This window comes from Tachyglossus aculeatus, chromosome 2, assembly GCF_015852505.1.
Source record: "Tachyglossus aculeatus isolate mTacAcu1 chromosome 2, mTacAcu1.pri, whole genome shotgun sequence".
NCBI classification, from domain to species: domain Eukaryota; kingdom Metazoa; phylum Chordata; class Mammalia; order Monotremata; family Tachyglossidae; genus Tachyglossus; species Tachyglossus aculeatus.
In genome coordinates, this window is record NC_052067.1 from 93,683,146 (window position 1) to 93,701,259 (window position 18,114).

Consider the following 18,114-nt stretch of genomic DNA (forward strand, 5'->3'; position numbering starts at 1 on the left):
CTCTGGCTCCCAAGCCCGGGCTCTTTCCACTGAGCCACGCTGCTTCTCTAAACTAATACAAGTACTAGTAAAGAATCCAGGACCAGGTGATTGCAAGAGTGATTTGTTAAGTGCTTACAATGGATCAGGCACTGTATTAAGTGCTGGGGTGGATACAAAATAATCAGATCGGACACTGTCCCTGACCCTCACCAGGCTCACAGTCTACTGTGTTTGTTGGCCGCCTTGAACATTCGTTTGGATTTAATATTGGCTTTGGGCAACTATTATTATCAGTGTCACCTTGCTTTCCTTCCTAACCTCCTCTGTGACAGGCAACTAGATCCTGAGTGGGATCACCCCACTTTCAGGTTTTCAGATTCAGCTGGGTCTGTAAAACCTGTCCTGAAATTCACTCCAGGACTTCCCTCATCCCAAATATGTCAGAAGTGTTTGGAGCTCAACGTACAATCCTTTGCTCTGCTTTTTGTGTTTTGGGGGTCTTTTGTGTTTTTAGTAGTATTTGTTATTATTAGTAGTAATAATAATAATAACAATAATAATATTTGTTAAGCACTTACTATGTGCCAGGCATTGTACTAAGCACTGGGGTGGATACAAGCAAATCGAGTTGGGCAAAGTCCCTGTCCCACGTGGGGTGCACGGTCTCAGTTCCCAGAGAAGCAGCGTGGCTCAGTGGAAAGAGCCCGGGCTTTGCAGTCAGAGGTCATGGGTTCGAATCCCAGCTCTGCCAATTGTCAGCTGTGTGACTTTGGGCAAGTTACTTAACTTCTCTGGGCCTCAGTTACCTCATCTGTAAAATGGGGATGAAGACTGTGAGCCCCAAGTGGGACAACCTGATCACCTTGTATCCCCCCCAGCGTTTAGAACAGTGATTTGCACATAGTAAGCGCTTAATAAATGCCATTATTTTACAGGTGAGGGAACTGAGGCTCAGAGAAGTGAAATGACTTGCCCAAGGTCACACAGAGGACAATCGGTGGAGCCAGAATTAGAACCCATGAACTCCTGACTCCCAGGCTCCTGCTCTATCTACTATGCCATGCTGCTTACTAGGCACTTACTATGTGCCAGGCACTATACTAAACACTGAGGTAGATACAAGATCATCAGGTTGGACACAGTCCACATCCCACATGGGGCTCACAGCTTTAATCTTCATTCTACAGGTGAAGTAACTGAGACACAGAGAAGTTAAGCAGCATGTCCAGTGTTACACAGCAGACAAGTAGCGGAGCCAGGATTAGAACCCAGATCATCTGACCTTCTAGACTGTAAGCCCACTGTTGGGTAGGGACCGTCTCTATATGTTGCCAACTTGTACTTCCCAAGCGCTTAGTACAGTGCTCTGCACACAGTAAGCGCTCAATATGATTGATTGATTGATTGATCTGACTGCCAGTCCCATGCTCCTTCCATTAGGCCATGATTCATTCCTGTTTTAAGGGAGTATCTCCCAGTCAGAGGCTATCTCCCTGATCTCCCCTCTTATTCATTCATTCATTCAATCGTATTTATTGAGCACTTATTGTGTGAAGAGCCCTGCACTAAGCCCTTCGAAACTAAAATTCCTCAACAGATAGAGACAATCCCTACCCTACAATGGGCTCAGTCTGGAAGGTGGGAGACAGATAACAAAACAAAACAAGTAGAGAGGCATCAATAGCATCACGATCAATCTGCTGCCTTCACTCACTATTTACCGGATGACAAACTTCCCTCCTGAGTTAAGCTACCCTTCATTCCTCATTTTTGATTCTTGCCCCCAACTCTTTTTACACAACCTCTACCCAACAGAGTGTAAGTTCTGTGAGAGTGGGCTTCATATCTACTAGCTCTACTCTTTCAAGAGCTCTGCCCAGTGTTCTCAATATCAGAAGCATTCAATAGATACTACCGTTTAATGGATTCTTCCTGAAAATTCCTCTCCTTTCAGATGGCAGGCCCCATTTTCAGAGATGCCTCCAGGAGGCATTCTTTATTTTCCATTAAATGAACAGGCATTAATCTACATTTTATAGATAAGGGAACTGAGGCACAGAGAGGTTACATGACTTGCCCAAGTTCATACAGCTGTCCAGTGACAAAGCTGAGAACAGAACCCAGGTTTTCTGACCTCCCCTTCTCCTCCCAACAGACCGGTGATCTTAATTCATGTAATTTTTGTCTGTCTTTCTCCAGCAGTAGATTTGAAGTTTCTCAATACCAGGGACTCTTCTCTCCTTCTCCAGCCCAGCCCGCACCCTCCACTCCTCTGCCGCTAACCTCCTCATTGTACCTCGTTCTCACCTGTCCTGCTGTCGACCCCCGGCCCATGTCCTTCCCCTAGCCTGGAATGCCCTCCCTCCACACATCCACGAAGCTAGCTCTCTTCCTCCCTTCATTCAAAGCCCTACTGAGAGCTCACCTCCTCCAAGAGGCCTTCCCAGACTGAACCCCCTTTTTCTTCTCCTCCTCCCCATCCCCCCTGCCCTACCTCCTTCCCCTCCCCACAACACCTGTATATATGTTTGTACAGATTTATTACTCTGTTTATTTTAGTTGTACATATTTACTATTCTATTTATGTTGTTAATGATGTGCATTTAGCTTTAATTCTATTTGTTCTGATGAACTGACACCTGTCCACGTGTTTTGTTTTGTTGTCTGTCTCCCCCTTCTAGACTGTGAGCCCGTTGTTGGGTAGGGACTATCTCTATATGTTGCCAACTTGTACTTCCCAAGCGCTTAGTACAGTGCTCCGCACACAGTAAGTGCTCAATAAATACAATTGAATGAATGAATGAATGATGGTTAGTTTTATTGTACATTCTCTCAAGCACACATGCTCTGTGTTTAGTAGGCATTTGTTAAATATATTAACCGATATATCCTGATGAAGTTACAAGATATTCCCTCATCAGAAACAACTCCCTCAAACCAGCGCTAGAATCCGACATGGATCTGTTTACTAGCCCAGCTCTAAGTGGAAGACTCTTTACTGAATTGCCAGACTTTCTGGATCTCTCAAAATACTGTGATCATAAAAAGGTTGCCAAGAATACAATCTATGCAGAAACGCTTTAAAAAGCAGTATTTCACTAAAGCAAATGGGAGATTTGCACAGTAAGTGAACACACGCAATTTGAGAAGCCATTTGAGGCACAGGGAAGCTGTTCCACAATACCACTTATCCTCCCTTGGACTGAACCCTAAACTAGTGTTTCTAGAGACAAGGGAATCTAGAGTGGCTCAATCGACCCATCCAGGTCTGTAAGATTGTTGTGAGTAAGGAATGTGTCTGTTCATTGTTCATCCATCCATTCATTCTTTCCATCGTATTTATTGAGTGCTTACATGTACAGAGCACTGTACTAAGCACTTGGAAAAGTACAATACAGCAATAAAGAGCGAAAATCCCTGTCCACAAAGAGCTCAAATTCTAGCTGGGGGAGACAGACATCAATACAAATAAACAGACATCAATATAAATAAACAGCGTGGCTTCGGGGAAAGAGCACGGGCTTGGGAGTCAGAGGTCATGGGTTCTAATCCCGGATCTGCCACTTGTCGGCTTTGTGACTTTGGGCAATTCACTTCACTTCTTGGTACCTCAGTTCCCTCATCTGTAAAATGGGGATTAAGACTGTGAGCCCCTTGTGGGACAACCTGATCACCTTTCATCTACCAGTGCTTAGAACAGTGCTTGGCACATAGTAAGTGCTTAACAAATACCATCATTATTATTATTATTCATTCATTCATTCATTCAATAGTATTTATTGAGCACTTACTGTGTGCAGACCACTGTACTAAGCACTTGGGAAGTACAAGTTGGCAACATATAGAGACGGTCCCTACCCAACAACGGGCTCACAGTCTAGAAGGGGGAGACAGACAACAAAACATATTAACAAAATAAAATAAATAGAATAAATATGTACAAGTAAAATAAATAGAGTAATAAATACGAACAAACATATATACATATATACAGGTGCTGTGGGGAAGGGAAGGAGGAAAGGCGGGGGGATGGAGAGGGAGAGGAGGGGGAAAGGAAGGAGGACGCTCAGTCTGGGAAGGCCTCCTGGAGGCGGTGAGCTCTCAGTAGGGCCTTGAAGGGAGGAAGAGAGCTAGCTTGGCAGATGTGGGGAGGGAGGGCATTCCAGTCCAGGGAGAGGACGTGGGCCGGGGGTCCACGGTGGGACAGGCGAGAACGAGGCACAGTGAGGAGGTTAGCGGCAAAGGAGCGGAGGGTGCAGGCTGGGCTGGAGAAGGAGAGAAGGGAGGTGAAGTAAGAGGGGGCGAGGGGATGGACAGCCTTGAAGCTGAAGGTGAGGAGTTTCTGCCTGATGTGTAGGTTGATTGGTAGCCACTGGAGATTTTTGAGGATTTTTGAGGATTTTTTGAGATTTTTATTATTATTATAAGTGCTTTTGGGCAGAGAGCAGCAGAAGAGCAAAGGTAGCAAGTAAGGGAGACACAGAAGGGAGATGAGAAAAAGTAGGGCTTAGTCTGGGAAGGGCTCCTGGAGGAGATGTGCCTTCAGTAAGGCTTTGAAGGGTGGAAGAGTAATTGGTGAGTTTGAGGAGAGATTCTCCCAAGTGTTTAGTACAGTGCTCTGCACCTGGTAAACTCCCAGTATGTTTGACTGACTGATGGAGTGTGTGTGTGTGTGTGTGTGTGTGTGTGTCTGTCTATGTCTGTGTCACTCCCTCTGACACTCTCACTCTCTCTTCTCCATTCTCTGCCTTCTTCTGGGCCAGGTTCCAGGTGCAAATGCTGATCCCGTGATGTAATAATAATAATAATGATGGCAGTTATTAAGTGCTTACTATGTGCAAAGCACTGTTCTAAGTGGTGGGAAGGTTACAAGGTGATCAGGTTGTCCCACAGGGGGCTCACAGTCTTAATCCCCATTTTACAGATGAGGGAACTGAGGCACAGAGAAGTAAAGAGACTTGCCCAAAGTCACAGAGCCGGCAATTGGTGGAGTCGGGATTTGAACCCATGACCTCTGACTCCAAAGCCCGGGCTCTTTCCACTGAGCCGTGCCGCTAATCAAGATGGAGAGACCAATAATAAATAATGATTATAATGATGGCATTTGTTAAGTACTATGAAGCACTGGGGTAGGTACAAGCAAATTGAGTGGACACAGTCCCTGTCCCAGGTGGGGCTTACAGTCTCAACCCTCATCTGATAGATAACTGAGGCCCTGAGAAGTGAAGTGATCTGCCCAAGGTCACACAGCAGACAATTGGCAGGGCTGTGCTTAGAAGCCATGACCTTCTGACTTGAAGGCCCGTGCTCTATCCACTATGATATGCTGCTTCTCCAGTTGTGACCACTTGTGAGAGGGTTCCCAACAGTTCTTTCCTAAACAAGCAGATGTACGGAGCTGGGGAAATAGCAAATGACTTCCCCTACACTTCTCTGACATTAACATAGCTTTCATTTGGGGGGAATTCATTCATTCAATCATATTTATTGAGCACTTACTGTGCGCAGAGTACTAAGTGCTTGGAAAGTACAATTCAGCAACAGAGACAATCTCTGCCCACAGCGGACTCACAGTCTAGAAGGGGGGAGAAAGGCATCAGAACAAGTTAACAGTCATCAATATCATCAATATAAATAAATAGAATTATAACTATGTACATATATACACAAGTGCTGTCGGGTGATACAGCAAAGGGAGTGAGTCGGGGTAATGAGGAGAAGGGAGCAGAGGAAAAGAGGGGCTTAGTCTGGGACGGCCTCCCTGGAGGAGCTGAACTTTCAGTAGGATTTAAAGGGGGGAAGAGTGATTGTTTGGCGCATTTGAGGAGGAAGGGCATTCCAGGCCAGAGGTAGGACGTGGGCCACGGGTCAAGGGCGGGATCGGTGAGAACGAGGTACTGGAGCAGGTTAGCACCAGAGGAGCAGAGTGTGCAGGTTGGGATGTAGAAGGAGAGAAGGGAGGTGAGGTAGGAGGGGGTGAGGTGATGGAAAGCTTTGAAGCCAATGGTGAAGAGTTTTTGCTTGATCTGGAGGTTCATTCATTCAATCGTATTTATTGAGCACTTACTGTGTGCAGAGCACTGCACTAAGCACTTGGGAAGTCCAAATCGGTAACATATTGAGACTGTCCCTACCCAACAACGGGCTCACAGTCTAGAAGGTTGATAGATAACCACTGGAGATTAGCTCCGACCTAAGAAAAGCCTTCAAAGATCACTGGAAATCTCATTTTGGGCAGGGACTCTGTCTACCAACTCAATTGCACTGCTCTTTCCCAAGAGCTTCAGTGCTCTGCACATGGTAAGTGCTCAATAAATACCACTGATGATGATCCTTCCTCTCCCCCCATTCCTTCCTCTCCCCCTCGTCCCCCTTTCCATCCCCCATCTTACCTCCTTCCCTACCCCACAGCACCTGTATATATGTATATATGTTTGTACATATTTATTACTCTATTTATTTATTTTACTTGTACATATCTATTCTATTTATTTTATTTTGTTAGTATGTTTGGTTTTGTTCTCTGTCTCCCCCTTTCAGGCTGTGAGCCCACTGTTGGGTAGGGACTTTATATGTTGTCAACTTGTACTTCCCAAGCGCTTAGTACAGTTCTCTGCACACAGTAAGCGCTCAATAAATACGACTGATTGATTGATTGATTGAAAAAAGATATAGGAGAAAGCTGGAGGTGGAGCAGCCAGGCACATTGAGATCCACAAAGGAACATGTTTTCCTCAGCAGAAACCATGACAGGAAACCAAAAACGTGTCAACACTTTAACAAAGGCCCATCTTTGTTTGTGCATGACATGGGTGAGTACATGGGTCTTCACTGGCACTTTTAGCTATACCTACTGTACCCACACAGAGTAATTTCAGCGTTATTTATTTATGTTAATGTCTGTCTCCCCATTTATGCCCATAAAGTTGCTGTGGGCAGGGAACGTGTCTTCCAACTCTGCTGAATTGTACTCTCTCAAGTACTTCCCAAGCGCTTAGTACAGTGCTCTGCACACAGTAAGCACTCAATAAATATGATTGAGTGAATGAATGCTTAGCACAGCACTCTGCCACAGTAAGCACTCAGTAAATACAACTGATTCGTCGATCGACTAATTGTCAGCGTTGTGAAGGGATAGCATGGTTTAGTGGAAAGTCCCTTGACTTGAGAGTCAGAGGACCTGGATTCCAATCCCGGCTCCGCCACTTGTCTGCTGTGGGACCTTGCACAAGTCATGTCACTTCTTTGTGCCTCAGTTTCCCCATCTGAACAATGGGGATTTAATATCTGTTCTCCCTCCCCACTAGACCATGAGCCCCATGTGGGGCAGACTGATTAATAATAATAATAATAACAATAATGGCATTTATTAAGTGCTTACTATGTGCAAAGCACTGTTCTAAGTGCTGGGGAGGTTACAAGGTGATCAGGTTGTCCCACGGGAGGCTCACAGTCTTAATCCCCATTTTACAGATGAGGTAACCGAGGCACAGAGAAGTTAAGTGACTTGCCCAGAGTCACACAGCTGACAAATGACAGAGCAGGGATTTGAACCCATGACCTCTGACTCCAAAGCCTGTGATCTTTCCACTGAGCCACTCTGCTTCTCAGCTGATTAACTGGTAGCTACCCCAATTGGAACAGTGCGTACCACATAGTACATGCTTAACAAATACCACAATTATTCTTATTGTTAGTAGTGTGACATTTGACTTCAAAGAGCAAATCTGATAAATGAAGACTCAGATACATATCTATTCTATTTATTTTATTTTGTTAGTATGTTTGGTTTTGTTCTCTGTCTCCCCCTTTTAGACTGTGAGCCCACTGTTGGGTAGGGACTGTCTCTATATATTGCCAATTTGTACTTCCCAAGCACTTAGTACAGTGCTCTGCACATAGTAAGCGCTCAATAAATACGATTGATGATGATGATGATGATAGTCTGATCAAACCTATCCCCTATTAAGGAATAACCATTAAACTGGTAACCAAGCTATGGATACTAAACAGCTGTTTACCTACATCTGAAGAGTAGGAGGCCCCCTAAGGAGAAAATGACTAGACTAGAATTGCTCTGATAATGTAGATGTGCAATTACTAGGTGAGATCCATGTCAGCCAGCAGCTTCGAGCTTCCTCACCCTTCAGGGGGCCAGAGATCAGAACGTATTTTTTCTTTAAAATTTGTTTCAGGTAAATAAGACCTTAAATTAGAGAGCACTTACTTTCCCAAAGTGTTTTCACATTTCTTATCTCATTCTGTCCTCGAGGTACCTTTGAGTGGCAAAGTGATATTATCTCCACTCTACAGGAAACTGAGACCAAAGAAGGTGAAGTGACTTGCCCAAGATAACACAGCAGGCCGGTTACAGAGCTGGAAGGAGAACGCACACCTTTTTAAATACAACATGCTACTTCTCTGAACAGCTTAGGTTGCTATCTATTCTCTTTTCAAAGCTGATCTTATCTAGAACAATGTAAATTTAACCAATTCAATTAATCAATCTATGATAGCATTGAGTGTTTTCTGTGGGCAGAGCACCCTTCTCTTTGTTTGTAGTTTGGGAGAGTAAAATACAATAGAGTTGATTGATATGATCCCTGTCCACAAAGAGCTTACAGTATTAACAAGGAGACAGAAATAGAAATGTTACAGAAATGGCAGCAGAAGGATTCATTCATTACTCATTCAATTGAATTTATTGAGCACTTAATGTGTACAGAGCACTCTAGTAAGCGCTTGGGATAGTAAAATATACCAATGAATAGACAGATTCCCTGTCTGCAATGAGCTTACAGTCTAGGGGAGGAGACAGATATTAATGTAAATAAATAAATTACTGATATGTGCATAAGTTCTGTGGAGCTGGGAGGGGCACAAATAAAAAGAGTAAGTCAGGATGATGCAGAAGGGAATGGGTGAAGAGGAAATAAGGGCTTAATCAGGGAAAGCCTCTTGGAGGAGAATAAGGTTATGAGTGGCTAGTGGAAAGAGTACAATAATCCTGACTCTGCCACTTCGCCCGCTGTGTGACCACAGGCAAGTTTTTTTAACTTAGTACAGTGCCTTGCACCTAGTAAGCATTTAACAAATACCATAATTATTATCATTTTTATTAACTTTTCTATGCCTCAGTTTCCCCATCTGCAAAATGGGGATTCAATCCCTGTTCCTCTTCCTACTTAGACTCTGAGTCCCCCAGGGACAGGGACTGCATACAATCTGATTAACTCCAGTGCTTAGTACAGCGCTTGACACATAGTAAGAGCTTAACAAATACTCTAAAAAAAGGTGCTGTGGGGCTGGGGATAGGGTAAATAGCAAGATGCTTAAGGCGTACAAGCCTAAGAGCTTAGACAAAGGAAAGAGGATGGCAAATGGGTTGGGGAAATTAAGGGTTAGTCAGGGAAGGCCTCTGGGAGAAGAAATGATTTTAGTAGGGCTTTGAAGATGGGGAGAATGGTATTCAGACAGAAATGAAGAAAGAGGGACAATGCAGGGAGGGCCTCAGTGACAAGATAGACAAGATTAAAATGTAGGGTGGCGTTTAAAGAAGTTAAATTGTGCTGGTTGGATTATAGTAGGAGATCAACAAGGTAAGGAAGCAGGTGGAGAGGTGATTGAATGTCTTGAGTGACCAAGTGATTGCCCACAATAAGTACTCAATAAAATACCATTGATGATGATGCCTTGAAGCTGATGCTCAGTAGTGACTGTTTGATGCTGAGATGGATGGGAAGCCACTGGAGATTTTTGAGGAGTGGGAAAATGAGGACTGAAAAGTGATCAGTGATCAGTGGTCAATCAATGATTGAAAAATGATCAATCATATTTATTGAGCACTTACTATGTGCAGAGGCCTGTATTAAGCATTTGAGAGTGCAATACAACATAATTGACAGACATGTTCCCTGCCCATAATAAACTTACTGTCTAGAGTCAGAGACAGACATTACTATGAATAAGTAATTTGTAATATATAATATAAAGATATGTATATAAGTTCTGTGGGGATGAGGGTTGGTGAATATCAAATACTGCACTAATGCAGGCAGCAGAGTGAAGTATGGACTGGAGTGGAAGAGACAGGAGGCAGGGAGGTCAGCAAGGAGGCTGATGTAGTAGTGATGGCACGATATGATAGGAGCTAGGTTCGGTGAGATAGTTTTGATGGAGAGGAAGGGGTGGTTTTTTGAGATGCTATTAAGTTATTTTGAGAGAATTTAGTGACCAACTGTATATGCAGGTTGAATGAAAGATATGAATTGAGGCTGATGCCCAGGCCGTGGGCTAGTGAGACAAAGAGGAGGGTGGTGTTTATTAGAGTGATGGGAAAGTCTTGGGGAAGATAGTGTCTGGATTGGAAGATCAGGTGTTCTCTTTTGTACATGTTACGTTTGGGGTGTTCATGAGACATTCATTTATTCATTCATTCAATTGTATTTATTGAGTGCTTACTGTGTGCAGAGCACTGTACTAAGCACTTGGGAAGTACAAGTTGGCAATACATAGAGATGGTCCCTACCCAACAGTGGGCTCACAGTCTAGAAGGGGGAGACAGAGAACAAAACAAAACATATTAACAAAACAAATAGAATAAATATGTACAAATAAAATAAATCAATAAATAGAGTAATAAATATATATATATATATATATATATATATATATACAGGTGCTGTGGAGAGGGGAAGGAGGTAAGGCGGGGGGATAAATATGTAATAAATATATATGTACAGGTGCTGTGGGGAGGGGAAAGAGGTAAGACAGGGGGATAAATATGTAATAAATATATTCATTCATTCATTCATTCAATCGTATTTATTGAGCACTTACTGTGTGCAGAGCAGTGTACTAAGCGCTTGGGAAGTACAAGTTGGCAACACATAGAGACGGTCCCTACCCAACAGTGGGCTCACAGTCTAGAAGGCGGAGACAGAGAACAAAACAAAACATATTAACAAAACAAAATAAATAGAATAAATATGTACAAATAAAATAGAGTAATAAATACATACAAACATATATAAATATATGCAGTAGTGTCCTGAAAAGAGGAGGAAATACAAAACTGCAGAGGAGGAGAGAGGCTGTGTCTGGAGAAATAGACATCTGCATAGAGATGGTGGTTGAACCCAAGGGAGTGAATTAGTTCCCAAAGGGAATGGGTGTGAATGGAGAATAAAAGGTGACCCACAACTGAACCATGAGAAACTCCCAAATTTAGAGGGTGGGAAGTACAAGAGGAGCCTGCTCAAGAGACTGAGAAGGAGTGGCCAGAAAGATAAGAGGAGATCCAAGAGGGGATAGTGTCAGTAAACCAAGGTTAGATGGCATTTCCAGGAAAACTGGGTGTACGACAATGTTGAAGGCAGCTGAGAGGTTGAGGAGGATTAAGATGGAGTAGAGGCCATGATATTTGGCAAGGAAGAAGTCACTGGAGACTTTAGAGATGGCAGTTTCTGTGAAGTGGAGGGGTGGCAACAAGGTGGCAAGGGGTTAAGGAGAAAATTGGAAGAAAATTGGAAGAGAGGAAGTGGAGGCAGTGGGTATAGGCAACTTGCTCAAGGAATTTGGGGAGCAGTGGTAGGAAGAGTAGGGGGGTGATAACTGGAGAGAGGTGTGGGGTCAGGAGAAAGGGGTTTCTTCTTAGGGTAGGAGGTACATGGGCAAATTTGAAAGCAGTGGGGAAGAAATCATTGGAGAGTGAGTGATCCAAGATGGCAGTCAGGGAGAGACAAACAGAGGAGGCAATTTTTTCAACAAGGTGCTAAGGGATGGGGCTGGCGACCCAAGGGGAAAGGATAGATTTTAAGAGGATTAACTTGATTTACTTTAAGTTAATCAATTTAATAAATATAATGATAATAATGATGGCATTTGTTAAGCACTTACTATGTGCCAAGCACTGTTCTAAGTGCTGGGGTAAATACAAGGTAATCAGACTGTCCCACATAGGGCTTACAGTCTCAATCCCCATTTTACAGATGAGGGAACTGAAGCACAGAGAAGTTAAGTGACTTGCCCAAGGTCACAGAGCAGACAAGTGGCAAAACCGGGATTAGAACCCATGACCTCTGACTCCCAAGGCCATGCTGTTGCCACTAGGCCATGCTGATCCTCAATTTAGTTGAATCAATTCTACACCTCCAGTTATTTGTCAGTGGTGGAAGCAGTGTGACACTTAAATACATATAGACTGTGAGCCCGTTGTTGGGTAGGGACCGTCTCTATATGTTCATTCATTCATTCAGTTCAATCGTATTTATTGAGTGCTTACTGTGTGCAGAGCACTGTACTAAGCGCTTGGGAAGTACAAGTTGGCAACACATAGAGACGGTCCCTACCCAACAACGGGCTCACAGTCTAGAAGGGGGAGACAGACAACAAAACAAAACACGTGGACAGGTGTCAAGTTGTCAGAACAATGTTGCCAACTTGTACTTCCCAAGTGCTTAGTACAGTGCTCTACCCACAGTAAGTGCTCAATAAATATGATTGAATGAATGAATGAATATAGAGGGCCTGGGTATGGAAGCACCTGAACAGTAAAAATGGAATTAATGCTCAGTTATTAATAGTGTCAAAAGAATGCCACATTGTCAAACACAGACTTTGTTAACTCAATATGTTGTCCCTTCAAATGGCTTTTTACAGAACTCGTTTAAAAGGGGCTTCTCCTCAGCACTATGTAGGTAATTTTCCTGCCTTAGGAAAGTTTCTCAGTTCTTTGAGGTCAATGAGGGCCTCTCCCCATTAGAGCACTGAAAAAGCAGCAAAGAACACTCAGAGACTTGCATTCTGATTAAAACAGATAGCCACAAATGAAAGAACATACCAGAAATGAGCAGAGGAGAAATCCCAGGGAGAATAGGGAAGAGCCTGTTTTGCTTTTTTTCCCTCCTTCTGGTGCTGTTTTAATTTCCATTAACCTTAATGAGAACTTCAGGAATACTAAGGAATAGGGCAAGCTCCAAGCATAGCCCATAACAGGAGAAAGGAGAGTGAAAATGGATAAGAAATTGTGTTGAAGAGGTAGAAGCAGATTAGCAACAGTGATAGATTGATACGCAAAAAGGAACAATCTAGTAATCTGTCAGAAAAGCAGAATTCTTCCTTCTCTGAGTCTGGTGGAGGAACTGTCAATAAAGTGCTCAATAGAGCAGTAGCCCTCTCAGGGTTGCACCTGGAGAGTTTCCATTTCTCTACCAGTCTCGACTACGGGAGGGAGAATCAAGCAGAGGCATATCCATTCCATTCCTAGCTTGGGCAGTGGCTAGCGAGTGGAAGGCAATCGCTACAAGTCAAAACTCACCTGTGTTGGGCAGCAGCGGCACGGGAGAGAGTCGAGGGTGGAGACTCAGGTTTACTGAGCGGAAGGAGGCAATGGTAAACCACTTCCATATTTTTACCAAGAAAACTCTACGGATATACTACCAGAACGATTACAGATGGAGGTGGGGCATTTTAGAAGAGAAGTGTCCATGGCGTTGCTATGGATCAGACATGACTTGACAGCATAAGACAACAACGACAGAGTGATAGCATTTTTTGTATGCTTACTGAGTGCTTATTGTGAGCTGGGCACTTCATTCATTCATTCATTCAATCGTATTTATTGAGCGCTTACTGTGTGCAGAGCACTGTACTAAGCTCTAGGGAAGTACAAGTTGGCAACATATAGAGACGGTACCTCTATAGTGGTGGGCTCACAGTCTAGAAGGGGGAGATAGAGAACAGGTATGACAAATAAGTTCAGCAGTGTCCTTTCCTACTTTGCTAGCACCTCTTCCCTTCAGAAGTAAAAGAGAAAAAATAGACGTGTTTTACAATCTGCCCAGTTCAAAGCATTCCTTGCCTCGGCGAGCGGCTATCTGCAAGGCTGAGTTATAGAACAGTCCACGATCATGAAGAATCATGAGCCTGGTGTCCTTGGGTCGTGCAGTTTCAGCATTAAAATGAATGGTGAGCATCAATATGAGCATTTCCCATGGTTTAGACCTTAGAGGGAAATCAAAGACTGTAATTCTCCAGAGAAATGTCTGAACTCACACAAACACTTTCAGGCCACTGAGAAGTAACTGAAGGAAGCTTAAAGGCTCAAAACTTCTAGTGCCAAAGCAGACCACATACTACTCTTCAACCGTCCACATGTTAATTCTATCTCCCTTATCAGAATACTTTTCCGGCTCTTAAAAATATAACTGTTGAACTTGGATTAATGCCATATTCAATTTCTTGCTTCAGAAAAGAATTATACAGGAAAGATTTTTTTTAATTGCCTCCTCATCTAAAAGACTGTATCCTATAGTGCTGATCACACTGGTGGAATTCGCTTCCAAACAGTAGATTTACATTTCTAACGAGAGATCGTGCTGATTATGTTGATTATATGATCAATGTGATTTTTAATTTCCTCCCAGATTACTCATTAGCGCTCCCACCTTTGCTTACAATTACCTCAAAAATCAGGTCTTTCAAGGTTTAGTTCCCCACACAGCAAGCTCAGAAGAAAAACAGCAGCCTGTACAGAAGTCAAAAGCAAGTCCCCCCAGAACCAGGGCCCAGGAGGAAGACATAACAAAACAGCTTTAATTAGTCTCACAAGTAGTTTAGACTAATGCATTTTCCGCCCCAGCTTAACACTACTAGTAACAAAGGAAGAGAGTGCAGACCAAAATGAAACAATTGTGGAGAAATGGAATTCCCTCTCAGTTTAGGGTAGAAGATCTAATTCTTTGTTCTCTAACTGAGGACTCAGCCTCTACCATCTTTGAAAATTGACTCCTAGACCTGATTTTCTTCACTTTCTTCAACTTTCCTGAATCTGAAATCTACTTCACTGTGTGCAGATGCCCTTCTCAATTATGCACCACCATGCGTCTATTGACAATGTGGCCTAGTGGAAAGACCACCAGCCTGGGAGTCAAGAGGACTCAGGTTTTAACATCAGCTCTGCCACTTGTCTGCTGTGTGACTCCAAGCGAGTCACTTAAATACTCTGTGTCTCAGTTTCTTCAATTGTAAATTGGGGTTCAAAACCTGTTCTCCCTCCTCTTCAGACTGTGAGCCCCAAGTGAGAAAGGGACTGTATCTGATTTGGCTGTCTTGTAAGTTCCTCAGTGCTGAGTACAGAACTCAGCACTATGGTAGCATGGCTCAGTGGAAAGAGCATGGGCTTTGGAGTCAGAGGTCATGGGTTCAAATCCCAGCTCCGCAAATTGTCATCTGTGTGACTTTGGACAAGTCACTTCACTTCTCTGTGCCTCAGTCACCTCACCTGTAAAATGGGGATTGAGCCTATGAGCCCCACGTGGGAAAACCTGATCACCTTGTAACCTCCCCAAGGCTTAGAACAGTGCAATGCACATAGTAAATTCTTAATAAATGTCATTATTATTATTATTACAGTATTTTTGCCACATAGTAAGTGCTTGATAGAAACTACCAAAAAAAGCCCTACTGAAAACCCGCTTCCTCCAAGAAGCTTTCCCCGATTAATTCCTATAATCCCAAGTTGTGTCAACCCAACCAACACCGTTGGCCTTTATTTGTATATAGCTTTCGTTGTATGACTTTCATTTGATCTACAGTACTCATGAGAAGCAGCGTGGCTCAGTGGAAAGAGCACGAGCTTTGGAGTCAGAGGTCATGGGTTTGAATCCCAGCTCCGCAAATTGTCATCTGTGTGACTTTGGACAAGTCACTTCACTTCTCTGTGCCTCAGTCACCTCACCTGTAAAATGGGGATTGAGCCTATGAGCCCCACGTGGGAAAACCTGATCACCTTGTAACCTCCCCAAGGCTTAGAACAGTGCAATGCACATAGTAAATTCTTAATAAATGTCATTATTATTATTATTACTATTACAGTATTTTTGCCACATAGTAAGTGCTTGATAGAAACTACGAAAAAAAGCCCTACTGAAAACCCGCTTCCTCCAAGAAGCTTTCCCCGATTAATTCCTATAATCCCAAGTTGTGTCAACCCAACCAACACCGTTGGCCTTTATTTGTATATAGCTTTCGTTGTATGACTTTCATTTGATCTACAGTACTCATGAGAAGTAGCGTGGCTCAGTGGAAAGAGCACGAGCTTTGGAGTCAGAGGTCATGGGTTTGAATCCCGGCTCCACCACATGTCTGCTGTGTGACCTTGGGCAAGTCACTTAACTTCTCTGAGCCTCAGTTACCGCATCTGTAAAATGGGGGTTAAAACTGTGAGCCCCACATGGGACAACCTGATCACCTTATATTCCCCCAGTGCTAAGAACAGTGCTTTGCACATAGTAAGTGCTCAACAAATGCCACCATTATTATTATTATCATTATTTTTGTTTGCTTACCCAATCATCATTCTAAACTCTTGCTAATACTGGTGTTCTTTGTCCTTACTCCTACTAGTTGTAAATACTGCACGTGTCTCCTGGCAAGTTCTCTGAGGGCAGGAACTGTATCTTTTACGTCTAATGTTCTATCCTGAGCTCCCAATAAAGTCCTCTGCATACAGTAATCGTTCAATAAACAAGAGCGATTAGTTTGCTTTCCTTCATCATCATCATCATCATCATCAATCGTATTTATTGAGCACTTACTATGTGCAGAGCACTGTACTAAGCTCTTGGGAAGTACAAATTGGCAACATATAGAGACAGTCCCTACCCAACAGTGGGCTCACAGTCTAAAAGGGGGAGACAGAGAACAAAACCAAATATACTAACAAAATAAAATAAATAGAATAGCTATGTACAAGTAAAATAAATAAATAAATAGAGTAATAAATATGTACAAACATATATACATATATACAGGTGCTGTGGGGAAGGGAAGGAGGTAAGATGGGGGGGATGGAGAGGGGGACGAGGGGGAGAGGAAGGAAGGGGCTCAGTCTGGGAAGGCCTCCTTACTTCGGCAACAAACCTAGCTTCATGAAAGGGAAAATTTTCTGTCCTGTTTGATGGGATGCAGATTATTTTTTTTCCTTTTCGTCAACCATACTGAATGAAAATATAGCAGACACTCCCTCGAATTCTCTTTTCCGCTGTACGCAGGATGTTGATCCAGCCTCAGGGCTACCAGGCAATAATGGGAGTCACTCTTGTCTGTGATTACTGCAGGCTGGCATGGAGTTCCGGCTGATTCTGCCACCGTGGGAGGAAGGCTGGCTGAGATAGGCTGATTTGTGTCATGTTCAATGTGTCCGGGAAGCATTGCCTATGTGTGCGATCATCCCCCCAACGGCTCTATTCCTACCACCTCCCGTTGTATCCCAGTGACAACCGGCGACCATGAACAAAGCCCAGGGAAAACGGACCTGGCACCGGTAACTATGAGTTGACTGAACTCCAGGGCTATGCCAGTGGAGATACATCTGGAATGCTCATGATCCGAACGCTGCCAGATAAGATTTATTTTTTTCTGGATTACTGAGAAATGTCACGATCGGGCCAATTAGACTATCCGGTCCAACTCGGACTCCACAGTGGCAATAATAATAATTATGGTATTTAAAGAGAAGCAACATGGCTCAGTGTAAAGAGCATGGGCTTGGGAGCTAGAGGTCATGGGTTCCAATCTCGGCTCTGCCACTTATCAGCTGTGTAACTTTGGGCAAGTCACTTAACTTCTCTGTGCCTCAGTTACCTCATCTTTAAAATGGGGATTAAGACTGTGAGCCCCACGTGGGACAACCTGATCACTTTGTATCCCCCCAGGGCTTAGAACAGTGCTTCGCACATGGTAAGCGCTTAACAAACGCCATCATTATTATTATTAATTAAGTGCTTACTCCATGCCAGGTACTCTTCTAAGCGCTGGTGTAGATGAAAGACAAAAAGATGCTTGAAGGAATTCTGCGATGGTTTCCATCTTCAAAACACATCATAAGGGATAATAATAATATTAACAGTAACAGGCCACATAATATCCCTAAAAAATCCTTCTTCATCCTCTATTTTCCTTGTCCAACTGATTAGTTTGTATCTACTCTAGCACTTAGTACAGTACCTATTGGGCACTCTACTAACACCACAAAGAAAAACTATGATTCAGAAGCACAACGTGATCCTGGTGTCTGATATAGCAAGGAAGAGCACAGGGGACAGAGGCTACCCTTGGAATTTGTGGTGG

General features: G+C 43.4%; 1 protein-coding gene and 1 non-coding gene across 3 annotated transcripts in view; one reads left to right on the forward strand and one right to left on the reverse strand.

Moving 5' to 3' along the window:
• Positions 1 to 18,114, reverse strand: part of NKAIN2 (sodium/potassium transporting ATPase interacting 2) — a 1,260,259-nt gene that overhangs the window by 823,482 nt on the left and 418,663 nt on the right. The window lies entirely within an intron of this gene.
• On the forward strand, positions 13,154 to 13,290 carry LOC119924262. The gene has a single exon (XR_005449080.1). It is a non-coding gene; the product is annotated as a small nucleolar RNA SNORA7 (small nucleolar RNA).